At 42.7% G+C, this 13,969-nt stretch overlaps 1 protein-coding gene and 1 long non-coding RNA gene across 2 annotated transcripts in view; both read left to right on the forward strand.

Annotated features, from left to right (window-relative positions):
- The window catches only part of CMSS1 (cms1 ribosomal small subunit homolog), a 281,437-nt gene that overhangs the window by 215,685 nt on the left and 51,783 nt on the right, over positions 1-13,969 (forward strand). The window lies entirely within an intron of this gene.
- LOC138768089 (uncharacterized) lies at positions 8,938-13,706 on the forward strand. Its single transcript, XR_011358931.1, has 4 exons — positions 8,938-9,082; positions 10,172-10,405; positions 10,843-10,961; positions 13,194-13,706. It is a non-coding gene; the product is annotated as an uncharacterized lncRNA (long non-coding RNA).

Consider the following 13,969-nt stretch of genomic DNA (forward strand, 5'->3'; position numbering starts at 1 on the left):
GACCTAGATTTACACCGAGTGATCACAATAATGGAAAACTTTGGATGGATGGAGGATTTGAACCCAGGAGTACAGAACTATGTTTATATTGTGCTGGAAGGTGAGCCACAGACTCTGAGGTCTATCAAGTGAAGATTCACATATACTTATACCTATGGGTAGTGTTCGACGATCACAAATAGTACATATTATAGAGGTATTTAGCAAATGCCGTTTTTATACAATTTTTTTATATATCTTTTTATATTATATTCTATATTATAATGATTTCCAAGTAGCAGAGATCTGATGTATGTTTTAAGGTTATAATCAATCACACAATATAAATTCATAATCACTCACTGTAGGGTGGATTTACCTTGTACTATGTAGTATCAATATAGATATATGTAAAATGAAATTTATTATACTCTTATTCTATTTATTAACCTCCCAAGGGGCTTGAACCCATGACTTCAGCTAGGCTCATTGGTCATAGGCCAGACACTTACCACTAGACCATTTAGACATTCTGCCTCCTGCAGCTGATATTGGTAATGATCTATGTTCAGCACTATAAAGCCATATGGGATAGAGATAGTGATCTTATAAGTCTGGAAAACAGCAGAGAAGCATTTCCACTAAATGTAAAGAACGCTTTTTATGAGGATGTGTATTTTTATTTTATTTTATTCAATCTCCGGTTGAAAGATATGTGTTTTTAGCCAAATGTTTGTTAGTATCAGTGTAATGTGGGATGATGATGTCAGAGGTCACTAGAGAGCAGAAAGCACTTCCGGGTCATCCATTACTGTTTTACTATAAAAGATTGTTGTTTGTTACCTGTATTATGCCTGATGAAGAGGGGATTGCACCCTCGAAACGCGTTGCATCAAATAAAAGCCTGAATTTGACTTCACACCAGTGCCAGGAGTTCTCCTCATTCAGAGAAGTTACAGGGGAACGTGGCCGGTGTTCCAATAGGGGTGGTTGCGCCAGACAAATCCCACCAACCTCTTCTGTTTACCACTATTAGAGAATCTGTGTAACCTGCATATGGTTGTGTTCAGACTGACCTATAGAATAATAGTGTCATGTCGCTTTTACCATATAGTGCATTACGTAGACACAGGAACCCCCCAAACGTTACCATATTGCATTTTTTTTTACGATTTCACCAATTTATATCTTCATAAATAATATATTTGGGATTCCATCATACATGTTATGGTAAAATGAAAGACGCCATTACAAAGTACAACTATTCCTGTAACAAACAAGCACTTACATGGCTTGTAGATAGAAAACTGAGAGTGCTGGAGCTCTTAGAAGGGGAGGAGGGAAAAACGGAAACACTAAGATCAAAATTTGCGCGGTCCACTGGGTCATTTTGGGCTTGGTCCTCAAAGGGTTAAGGTTCACACAACGTAAAATATGGCTGTATTTGCAATATAATAATGAGCTCTATTGAAGTCAATGGGAATTTGGCCGGCAATGCACACTCCGTATATAATAACGACCGTAATTGATTAAGACCGTCCAAATAATGAACACGCTTGTTATTTATTACCTGTTTCTGCAAAGTACAGCCTTTTTTATCTGTTCACATGATTATTTTTATTACTCCATATCCCATCTGAATTTAGCTTTTTACTGTGTGTGAACCTAGCCAAGAGGTAATGGAGTGATTGTATATTTCTCAGTTTACAATGATTCTTGTCATAGAGTTTTCTGTTTTTTTTTTTTGCATAGATTTATCCATAAGGCACTGGAGAAAGCAGGTATATTTATATATTCATATAGCATTTAAAGGGGTTTTCCGGGACTTTGTCATTAATGGTCTGTCCACCCCCGCATGTACAGTGAATGGAACTGAAAGGCAAGTGGAAAAGGATGGGAAACTATGGAGAATCTTCTTAGTAGTTTCCCCAGTTTTCCCAAACATGTAATTAAATTTAAAAGGATTTTTCAGGACTTTTTTTTTCAGGACTTTTTGAGTGATGACCTTTTTGAGTGATTTTCAAGATAGGGCCATTCATATTGGTGAGGGTCTGACACCTGGTACCCCCATCAGCCTTAAACACACATCTGAGAATTGTGCACAACCCAGAGTAAGTATACAGTACTTCTGTAAGGGCCACAAAGCAGGGTCAGTACAAGTAGAACTATTGTGATTGTTCTACGCTTTGTCCAACAGATGGCGCCATCAATCTAAGTAATTACAGCACTACTGTACTATTAATGTAAATGCTTCCTGTGTTTTATGAGCTGTGAAACTCAACAAACCACTAATAATATATATTGTCTGAATTTCACAGCGTTTCGTTTCTAGGTCACAAACTCCTGTTACTTTATTATAGATTCATCACCGGGGACTTTTCTCTAGTGGCACTGGTGCATGTTAGTAATAGCTCCCCCTTTTATTGTCTTTAACTGCGTAGTCATCATATGTAAAATCTGGAAGAGTGATGCTGTTTTCTAGCTGTGGCACAACTACAACTCCCAGCTTGCCCTGCCAGCCTGTGGCTATCAAGTCAGGCTGGGATTTGTAGTTATGCAACAACTTGAGAACCATACGGTAGGTTGAGGAACACTGATCTATTAAATATCACCAGGTAGAAACTGTAAATCTGTATTCTGCTGTTTTATATTTATATATATATATATATATATATATATATATATATATATATATATTATTATTATATGTTCCAATAAAATGTGTATTAAAAGGAAACTGACAGCACAGATATGCATATATCCATGCTGATAGTTTACCTCTATTAATCACACACGCAGTGCGTACTTACCTTCCACAATGCTCTGTGATCCGGTCTGTATCTAAAAAAATTATCTTTATCCCTGGGCTGCCAGAGGTGTGTCTGTGATACTGTCTGTGCCCGCCGAGATCAGCCATTGCCCGCCCCCTCTCTACAGCCAATGCTGTATTTTAAGGCCGCCACCTGACTCCTCCCAATATCAGTCATTCTGCAGGAGGCACAGCGGCAGAGGCTGTTACAGGGTGGGTGTAGACAGCCTCACAGACACATCTCTGTGGCACTGTCATCGAGGGGATAAAGATTGTTTTCTCGGAGCAGGTCGGATCACAGAGTAGAGCGGAAGGTAAGTATGCACTGCTTGTGTAATGGGCAATGGCAAACTGGTAGGACAGATATACAGTATACATATCCATGCTGTCATTTTCCCTTTAGGCTAGGGCTATACAGTGATCTGTGACAGTTAATATCATCAAAAAATTTTTGCTGCACCAAATGAGGAAATTACAAGGAATCGGGAAAAGAAGCGCATAAGCAGAAGCTTCTCCCTGCTGTATCTAGAGATTGGTGCAGTTCTTAACACTGGAACCCTGAGCATTAACATTCCTCTGCAAACATCACACAGTAGACATATATAATGCATAATGGAAATAACAGCGCTAACAGCAACATAAATATCATGAAATATTTTACATTGGCTGACATATATAGTCAGCCAGGCTTTAATAAATATATTAGAGCATTACTGAAGTCTCCTAATATACATTTTTAACCCTTTACAGGTAGAAGGTGTTTCATAAGAGTAGCAGCAGGGAATTGGAAATCTCCATGTTCAATCAGTGACAGAACAAAGGAGCCGGGCCGTCACAGTGTGTTTGTAGCTATAATAACAGCCTATCTACTCCAAACAAAACAGGCGCAGCCGACAATACCAGATATACCCTGCGGGGGAGCTGTGGTGAGAATGTGACATCACCCCAGCTGTTCTCTTGTATTTCGTGCAGGTGTGTCAGCAGAATCTTGGCAATATTTGCAGCAATCTAATTGCCTATTGTCAGCATTAGAACAAGTATTTAAGTGTGGCAAATGGTGATCAAAACGTATACGCAATAGGAAACCAGCGTATCCCCCTCATTGATGTTATAGTAATCATGTTTACATTGTGAGGCATTCATACATTCTGAGAGTTATTGCTTAATTATACATATATATATGTGTGTAATATTTCCCCGACTCTGCCAAAAAAGACAATGTCTAGTGAGAGAACCGCATTACGTATGTGTGAGTGACCATAGAGTTTATTTAATAAGGTAATGGAAAGCAAAGAGCAACCATGAGTATAGCTCAGCGAGCATGGGTTTAGAGGCTGCATAATTCAGCATACACGGACTGTGCTGGATACACAATGACATAGTCAGCGCTTCCATTTCAGTGTCATGGGGTTTTATTTACAGTCCTTTTTGTCATTAAAAACATTGTAGAGTTTGAGTTTAGGACATGTTGCCTCCATTCATGCCATTGGTAGGCTGCTACTGCTACTTAACCTATGGTCAACTTGCAATTGTGGCTAAGGGGAATTAAAGCAAATGTACCAGTAGTACATCACTTTTTTTTATAGAATAGACCGGCGCCAGTGCCGCAGTCCTTTTTTTTTGAACAATGGCCCGGTTTCCTCCCGAGCCACGTCACAGAGGGCAGATCATCACACTGGGGGCCAACGGTGTTTCATGCCGGGCCGGTGCATGGAAATGAACCCGGATGCGGTTCAAAAAAAGGAGCGCGCCAGCATCATCACTTCACCGTTGCTGGTCTATTCATATATATATATAAAAAAAAAACACACAAAGAGGTGTACTAGTTGCTCCCTTCTTCCTACATTGGAATATGGAGTATATATCCGCTATATCTGTTTTTGCTGTAAGAGAATAGTGCCACCTGCAGCAAAGTTTGGCATCATACTTTCAAAAAAGATGTTGCCAAATGCCCAAAAATCATGCATTTGCATGACTTTATATATAAATCGCAATATAGACTGCAATCAGAAGGAGGCACCTGTGCACACATGACTTATACCTCCTATTTTTCCCATTGTACCTGCAGGAGCAATGGTGAGTAGTAAGATCATGTTCACACTTGTGTTGCTTGGTGATCTCTTTCTCTGCCGACGGTGCCTGCTGAGTTTTTTTTTTCGTTTTTTTTGGGGGGGGGGGGGCCTTGGGGTTTGGTCCTGTGACATTAGGGTTGCAGGGCCGTTCTATGGCCTCCCTTGCCTGTTTGTGCACGCTTTGCGGGGTTAGTGGTAGCTGACTGACACAGTGGTGAGTTAGTGTTGGGACTCATGTGAACCAGGGGACCTGCACACGGGGCAATATGGTTTGATCAAATTATATACCAACATCCTGGCGTTGGTTTTTAAAAGTAGCCGAGAGGCATTAGTGTCAGCCATAGGTGTGAGGTGCAGCGCTCCTTACTCTACTTGTCCGTACTTCATTTATAAAGTATGTGTGTGTGTATATGTGTTATATACAGTATATACATATATATATATATATCTCCTAGGGTCATCATTCCCCCATTTCTCATTTATGATATAACATACTATGTGCTGACAAACTGAAATCTTATAAAGCCCTCCCAATAGCCGGCTGTATATCTTCCCTCTCCCTGCATGTTCTCTGTTTACTCTGGTCGCCATGGGGAGACTGAAATAGACGTCCACTTCCATAATACCATTACCTTTAACGCATTATTAATAGAGGCTCGCTCTCGCTCTCTCTTCTGTCCTTGATGACTGGTTCTGGAAAGTCATTGGCGCAGAAATACTTTTGAAGAAACGTCTACAGATGTCTCATTTTGCAGAGCACTCAGAATCTCATCCTTGAAGGCGAGCCAGGGCCGGGAATATATGATAATGTAAGCCGGTATAAAATATGTCAGCGTTCCGGTTATGGCAGGGTCTGCGGTTTATAGATTACTGAATCTGATGCTCTTTGTCCTCTTCATATCCATTCGGCATCCAGTTTCATATCGATGACGCATACCAAGAGATATGCCGGAAAGAAGACTCTGTCCATTGCTGACTTCATCTAGATCAAGTTTAAGGTGAAATCCATTGAATAAGCTTTGAAGCTGAGAAGAGGGGGTCGCAGAGTTTCTCTTTAAGGCTGGATTATTAGGAATCCTCTACTAAAGGTTCAGATTAAAGGATATACAGAGGCTACTACTTCAAAGAAGAGCTGAGGTACGCGGTAAGCGTGCCCACGCCAATGGCGTGCCAAGCTGACCAGGACCTTTCCACTTACTTTTCAGGGTGGATTTGTTCCAGCTGGCTTGTTGTGTTATATAAGAGGTGAATGTACAGATAGGCCATGGTCATGAGGCTTCTTTATAGCGAGTCCATGGAGGAACATAGACAGAAATTATAAGACCCAATGTAGACCATGCCTATAGACCTCACTACCAGACTATAGTCCACAATATCAGAAAAAGTTTTTATAGAAGAACTCTGTTAATACTAATGCATCCTAAAGCAGGTCCTGGATTTATCGGTAGGGGGCACACGCTGATGGTTCAGCTGACTTTTTTGGCACTTTCCTAAGTAGAAAAGTGGTGGAATTTTTGAATAAATAAGTAACGTCCTGCATGATTGCCACCTTCTCCAACTTAAAGGGGTTGTCCACTGCTACAAAAACATGGCCACTTTCTTCCAGAGACAGCACCGCTCTTGTCTCCAGTTTGGGTGCAGGTTTTGCAGCTCAGTTCCATTGAAGTGAATGTAGGTCAATTGCAAACCACACCTGACCTGGAGACAAGAGTGGTGCTGTCTCTGGAAGAAAGTGGCAGAAAGTGGAAGAAAGTTTTTCTAACACTGGGTTATTCCCTTTAAAGGAGTTATCCGGGTTTAGAAAAAGCACAGCTACTTTCTTGCTATTTTTAGAAGAAAGCAGATATGTTTTTCTAATCCTGAAAAAAAACCTTTAACCCAACTCATAACTTTGATATTTTGGATAATTTCAAGCATGCTCAGGTTCGCCCAAGCATGCAACATGTGATTACTGGTGGCCGATTCCTGGTCCCTGACCATCTCCAATTCATGGCCCCAATATTTACACAAGGAGATGTCTACTTGGTCAATCACTGGCTGAGGTGAGTCAGGGCAGACAACATGCTGAAACCTTGTAATATGTCTACCGTTCCATGCCCTGTCACTATGTATACACATGACCAATGAGATGATATTGCCAATTTTATACAGAAACGGTCTTTGTTTTGTAAGAGGTAACAAAAAAAACATACTAGGAAATGTAAAGTAATTGTAATTCCCCATAGCATGTGCTTAACTGGTATGCATGAGATCATTGGTGTAATATAAGCATGCATTACACACAGCTGGAAATGCCAACATTATTACGTTCTTCTACAGTTCTGGCCCGCTATGACTCTTTGTCACCTTCTCTTTAATACGGAGCTGTGGTCAGACGTGATCACATCGTACCTTGACCTTTACCTCTTAAAAGTTATTTCCGTATTACCACACTCGATGGTGGAATTTTATGGGTTCTGCCTTGAGAAACATGTCCTATAGAGGGTCGTATCTCTTTCTGTGTTCCCTAGTAGGGAGGCTTCCAAAGACATTGTTGGCCTCAGTGCTTGGTTCTGAAAGTAGCCATTTGTCTCTGGAGAAAACAGTCCTGCTATTGGGCTGGCTGCCCGGTGACTTTAGTAAATTTAGACCGAAATTTTATAATTTGCCAAAATGATTTTCTAATTTTAAAAGTTTTATAAAATAAGAGGAGAAAATGAAATACAAGACTGGAGTTTCTCTTCTCCTTTATTGGTTATCGAGTCCTTCAGGCTTTTTTCAATATCATTATCAGCCATATCTTTTTGGGTAGTTAATTAAAGCGAATGTACCATTAGGTACATCGCTGCACTTTTTTCACCCTAATTGATTGGCGCCGGCAGAAGGATCCTGGTGGCGTGGCTTTTTTTTTCTTTTTTTTACTTTTTTTAATTGCCTCTTGATTCCCGGGCACAATGACAGTCTATTCCCAAGCATCAGTCCACCCTGGAGCACTGGGGGCAGGCTTGAGTGCTCCGAGGCGTACTGGTGCTCGGGAATAGACCTTCACTGTGCGTGGGGATTGGGAGCCAATTAAAAAAAAAGGGTCGAGCCACTGGCATCCCTGCGCCAGTGTCAATCAAGTAAGGTGAAAAAAAGCACAGCGATGTACCTGATGGTACATTTGCTTTAACATTAGATCCTTAAGGTAATCTGTTATATATTTTGGTAGATGCAGATGCTGCTACACCATTTACCATTTATAAGATGCCCGCTTGTTATTTATCTTTTTTTTTTTTTACAAATTCTTGGGGGGGTCCTGGACTGGGCACCACAGTTATTGGGATTAGTGGAGGCCAATTAGTCAGACCACTACAGTTCTGACTTTTATGACATATCTGGTCCATGCAATAAAAAATGGTGGCAAAAAAAGTTGAAGCTTGTGGCTGTATCCGTATGCAAAACATCTGCTGTTGTTTTCCGCCGAATGTGGAATCTGATTGGTTGCTAGGGGCAACTAAGACAATTCTACTTTACACCAGTTTGATAAATCTCCCCCCTGGTGTAAAGTGAAACTGGCCCAGTTGCCCCTAGCAACCAATCAGATTCCACTTTTCGTTCCTCACAGACTCTTTGGAAAATGAAAGGTGGAATCTGATTGGTTGCTAGGGGCAACTGAGCCAGTTTCGCTTTACACCATGTTTGATAAATCTCCCCCATAGAGTTGATATTTTAGGCTTTCAAAATTCTTACCCTGGAATATGTTGCTGTTATACGTTTCTTTACACCATTATCATGCAAATGAAAACAGTATTCTGTTATAACGGAAGGTGCAGCTCTCGATTGGTACAGTCTGGTACCTTAGATATTTTAAGACCATTGAGCAAACCTATAAATAAGACCTAATTACTTCCTGTCACTAGCTCAGCACCAGGGAAGCATGTGTATTGCGTCCTATTCCAGAATTGACTTTAATGAGTATTCGCAGAAACCATCTTTTTACTATGTTATTTAGCTATCGTGATGAAACAGAAAAGCTGTGATTTGTACTATTTTTATCAGGCAATTCCAGGCAAGTATCTCAAGTCATTATCACTTTCTTCATTTCTATAGTGCTAACTTATTCTGCGGTGCTCTTTATAAATTATCATCATCAATTCATGTCCCTATTGAGTTTCACAGGCTACGTTCCAAATTAACTAGTATGTTTCTGATTGTGGGAGGACCCTGGAGCAACTGATGCCCATGATGTAGCTGGTTTTCAGTAAGTTATTAGGTGGCAGTTCTGTTTTAAATGATGGTCAGTTCCCTTTAAATGGATGTGGTCATACTAGAAATGCTGTCCAAAGTGCATGCACCATGTTCTAGGACCAAAATTAAAAACTTGGCAAAGTCACAGTCCAACCTTGATATTTACATTCCTGGCACAGTCACAGTGATGTGCCTCACCTAGCAGTTTGAACTACAATAAATGGTGTGGTAAATCCCTACAATAGTGCCCCGTATAGTAGCGAGTCCCCACAATAGAGTCCCATATAGCAGCCAGCCCCCACAATAGTGCCTCGAATAATAGCTATCCCCCACAATAGAGTCTCATATAGTAGCGAGTCCCATATAGTGGCGAGCCGGCACAATAGTGCCCCAAATATTAGCCGGCCCACACAATAGTGCCCCATATAGTAGCGAGCCCCCACAATACAGTGCCATATAATAGCCAGCCTGCACAATAGTGCCCCAAATAGTAGCCAGCCCCCACAGAAGTGCCCCATATAGTAGTCAGCCCCCACAATAGTGCCCCAAATAGTAGCTAGCCCCCACAATAGTGCCCCATACAGTAATCAGCCCCCACAATAGTGGCCCATATAGTAGCAAGTCCCCACATTAGTGATTAGTTACCCCATATAGTAGCCAGTCCCCACAATAGTGCCCCATATAGTAATCAGCCCCCACTTGTAGTGGCCCATATAGTAGCCATTCCCCACATTAGTGATTAGTGCCCCATATATTAGCCAACCTCCTACCCAAAGAGTGGGCTAGCTTTACCTTTCTCTTTATCTACCTTACCCCTGTGGCTAATCTGCAAGACTGCTCATATTGTAATCTGTTGTGATATCCTATTAGCGGGCCAGCTTATGGGTCATTACATTGCCAAAACATTTCTTGCCAAAGAGTAAGAAATGTTTTTTTTGGGGGAAAAATATGTCCTAGTGATGGGGTCAAATAATGTTTTTCTAAGAAATTATTCAGGGGTTCTGTGTGAGCAGCAAAAAGCTGGGAAATGTCATTGGAATGCCTATCTAAGTTGACTTTGTGATACTGGTTTCATCTGTCATGTTGCTTTTATACCTGTAAGGACTGAAGTCACACATGGAGTACCGCTGTGGAAGGTATGGGTGTTTGGCGGTGATACAAAAAGCAAGATACAGCGAAAAGGGAAAGTCAGTCTGGTCACTATCGCACTAGCTCACTGCTCCCACCTATAGCACCTGTGGCTCTCAGCAACTGAGACCCTGTAGTAGAGGAGACCCTTGTCAATGGCAACATCTCAGTAGTCAGCACAGTGCCTGATTCACCATGTGTTATAAAGGTCAGTTTCAGAGTATACATCCATATTGGTTGGCTTTAAAGGGGCAGCAAAAATGTTCTGCAGGAAGTGGTGTATTCCTTCCAGTCTGGAGAGCAGAAGAGGTTTTCTATGGGGATTTTCTACTGCTCTAAACAGTTCCTGACATGGACAGAGGTGGCAGCAGAGAGCAATGTGTCACACTGGAAAAAATACACCACTTCCTGCAGGACATACAACAGCTGATATCTTATTCCTATAATATCCCTATTCCTATAATAGCCAAGAAACAATTAGCCATAATGAACTCCATATCCGCCCTGTGCAATGTTTTTTCACAATAGCAACACAAACAGCCTTGTTATCCGCGGCATGCAGGTTACTCCAACGCCTGGCGATATTGGCGCTGATGATAATAATACATGTCTCTGGAGATCTGATTACCCTGTTGTTCTCCTCAGATATGCCGTCTGGATCCCCCTCCTCCAAGATTAAAAAGAAAAAGCTATTTGCTTCTAAAATAAGCCACAGAATTGTGCAAGTTCCTGGAAATGTTTGTTGTTTGACAAGTTTATAAGCGGTAGGTTTCCTTCATGCTCGGCGCGGTGCTTGGTAGTCAGGTCCTGGCTCAGGGACAGTCACGTTGTTTTGTTTTGTTCTTTGTAAATAGCTGGCGAGCGCGGGGCCGTCCGAGGCCAGAATATCTGATTAATAACAGGTTCCTTTTTCCTCATGGAAACCTCTTATCTACTTTTCTTACATTCCAGAAGTCGGCTGCATTTGTATTATTAATGTCTCCTTTGAGGACAAGGCCAGGCACGTTCTGGCATCAACTGGGCGCAAGCGCTGGAATGCTTTGTGCTTAGTAGGGTGCCTGGTACCCGGTGTGCAGAACACTGTGCCACCATACATGTATTGATTGGTTAGTGAAGTTCAGGATTAGAAATGGGCATCTCCCCAGGTGCTTGGTAAAGCTGTATCCGGTCCTGGGAAACTTCTCCCAGTTTGCCAGGACTGGATCCAGCTTTTTTCCGACACTAGGGGTGGAGCGGCAGACCTCAGCTCAACTGTTCTTGTTCTGCTCCCGGGTCCCATTGGCAGTAGAGATGAGCAAACCTGCCGAGGTTCGGGTTCGTATGAACCTGAACTCTCGGCGTCTGATTCCCCCTGTCTGCCCGCTCCGTGGGTGGATACAGCGGGAGGACAGCCTGGAAAACTGGGATACAGGCTATGGCTATTGCTGTATCCCAGTTTTCCAGGCAGTCTTCAGGCTGTATCCACCCTCTCCATGGAGCGGTCAGACAGGGGGAATCAGACGCAGAGAGTTCAGGTTCATACGAACCCGAACCCCGGCAGGTTCGCTCATCTCTAATTGGTAGCAGCCGTCTGTCAACTTCAGTTGTAAGCTGGGTACGTCACGTACCCAGCTTTACCAACTGAAATGTCATGGCCCAGCTAAGCAATCGTCTCTCAGCCAGTCAGTGACTGGGCGGTGTCCCACCCCAGTCACTGATTGGGTAAGTGGGCAATCACACAGCCGGGGTCATGACATTGTAGCTAGCAGAGCTGCAAGTCACCGGCTGATGTGAATGGGACTCGGGACCAGCCCATCGGAGGCACAAGGAGTGGAGAGTTCAGTTCTTTATTATTTTCCTGCCCCCACCAGCCTGCCTGCAGTTTTGGGACTTCTCCTTTAGGGCTAGTTCACACAGAGTAAAATTGGTGGAATTTCGTGGCGGAGCTCTCTTCTGCAGAATCCTGCCTGCCGCCTGTTTCAATGGGCATGTCAATTCTTTGAGCAGAGAGTGGCAGAAGCGGAGGCGAGCAATCTATCCCATTGAAACAGACAGCAGGTGGGGTTCTGCCACAGAAATCCGTCGACTTTACTCTGTGTGAACTGGCCCTAAATCTGTCCATGTAGCAGATACCACACAATCCACGTTTTCTCACTTTAATCAAGATTCAGAAAGGAGTTGGGGCCCTGCGTATTGCTATGCTCTGTCACGCCTAATCCCTGGTTCCTACTCCCTCTTCTATTTAAAGGGGTTATCCAGCGCTACAAAAACATGGCCACTTTCCCCCTACTGTTGTCTCCAGTTTGGGTGGGGTTTTGAAACTCCGTTCCATTGAAGTAAATGGAGCTTAATTGCAAACTGCACCTGAACTGGAGACAACAGTAGGGGGAAAAGTGGCCATGTTTTTGAAGCACTGCATAACCCCTTTAAATAATAGGTTTGTCTCGGCCCCCAGGGCACACGTCAATGATGTAAAGGGCCACATGCATCCCGAATCCTAAACCTGTGCAGGTGCCGTAGCCAGGAAGAGTAGTGCATGTGAAATTAGCTTCAGCAGGTCATCCAGACACCAAAGCTTATATTTGGCTGGGGGCGGCTTACTCACCTACCTTGGTCCCCTGCAGCTTCTGATGTAACATCATCTGGTCCCCTGCTCATCATGCTGCTTCCTACTTCTGATGAGTCTCAGCAGTGACTGACAAGGGACACTGCTGTAGTCAGTGATTGGCTAAGCAGGCTTTAACAGCAGAGATGAATCTGGTACAGAAGTGGGGGACTTCATGACATAACACCAGGAACTGCAGGGAACCGTGGTAGGTGAGTATGTCAAACATAGACTTTTTTTGTTGCCTGGATAATCCCTTGAATTCCACAATTTTTACTTTGTACGTTGTTGGAAAAGAAACTATTGCCTCCTAGAAACAACTATCATGCACTAACATAGTACATAGCAGTCACCAGCAGCTTGTTGTCTTTTCAAGATATTTTAAATAGAGCTAATTTTCTTTCTTTTGCAGTTAATGTCTAAGTTCTGGCTGCTGATAGAATCCTTTGCTGGACCCCAGGGGGGAGGTTTTGACAAGATAATAATAGCTTTTATTCCATGTGGCACCATGCCACATACAGGAACATCAGTTTCGATGACCGGCTTAGGTCGGTATTATTATTCACTGCAGAACGGCGCTTTTCCTGGTAATAACCTTCTGAAAGGGCAGAGTGGCTAACACATTCTAATCTCCACGTATCCTGCAGCAGGACAGGCATGCAGCGGGACAGGGGCCAACGCTACACATGCCGGTTCTGAATCCATGTCAAAATAAATATAGATCTAAATTTCAGATGCTGGCAAGCTTTAGGCAGCAAATGGATGTGATCTGAGGTCTGAGAGCTGGTTGTGGCTTTAACTCCCTGTGCAACCGAATGGGACCAGAGATCGTCTAAATCTCCAGTCTGGAGGGTGACTTATCACATAGTGTTAGCTTGTGGTTAAGCAGTATAATAATCTAATAAAACCTTCTATTCTATAGACATCTGGGGACATCAGTGTTTCGGAATAAAAGCCGTTACTTGAATTCTATCTGTGTACACACCCTGTATATGGCAGTCAGACATCCAAGTTCATGTTATTTCACGGCCCTTTTAGGGTACGTCCAGACAAAGCATTTTTCCAGCTTTGACGTGTTTTGCAGATTTTGTCCAAGATTATACTGTATGCATTGCACAGTGTATTAGCCACTGTGAGAGTCTGTAACAGAATGGGTATACGGTGACCTGACTTAGTCACAGTTCACAT

The sequence above is a fragment of the Dendropsophus ebraccatus genome, chromosome 11 (assembly GCF_027789765.1).
Source record: "Dendropsophus ebraccatus isolate aDenEbr1 chromosome 11, aDenEbr1.pat, whole genome shotgun sequence".
In the NCBI taxonomy this organism is placed as follows: domain Eukaryota; kingdom Metazoa; phylum Chordata; class Amphibia; order Anura; family Hylidae; genus Dendropsophus; species Dendropsophus ebraccatus.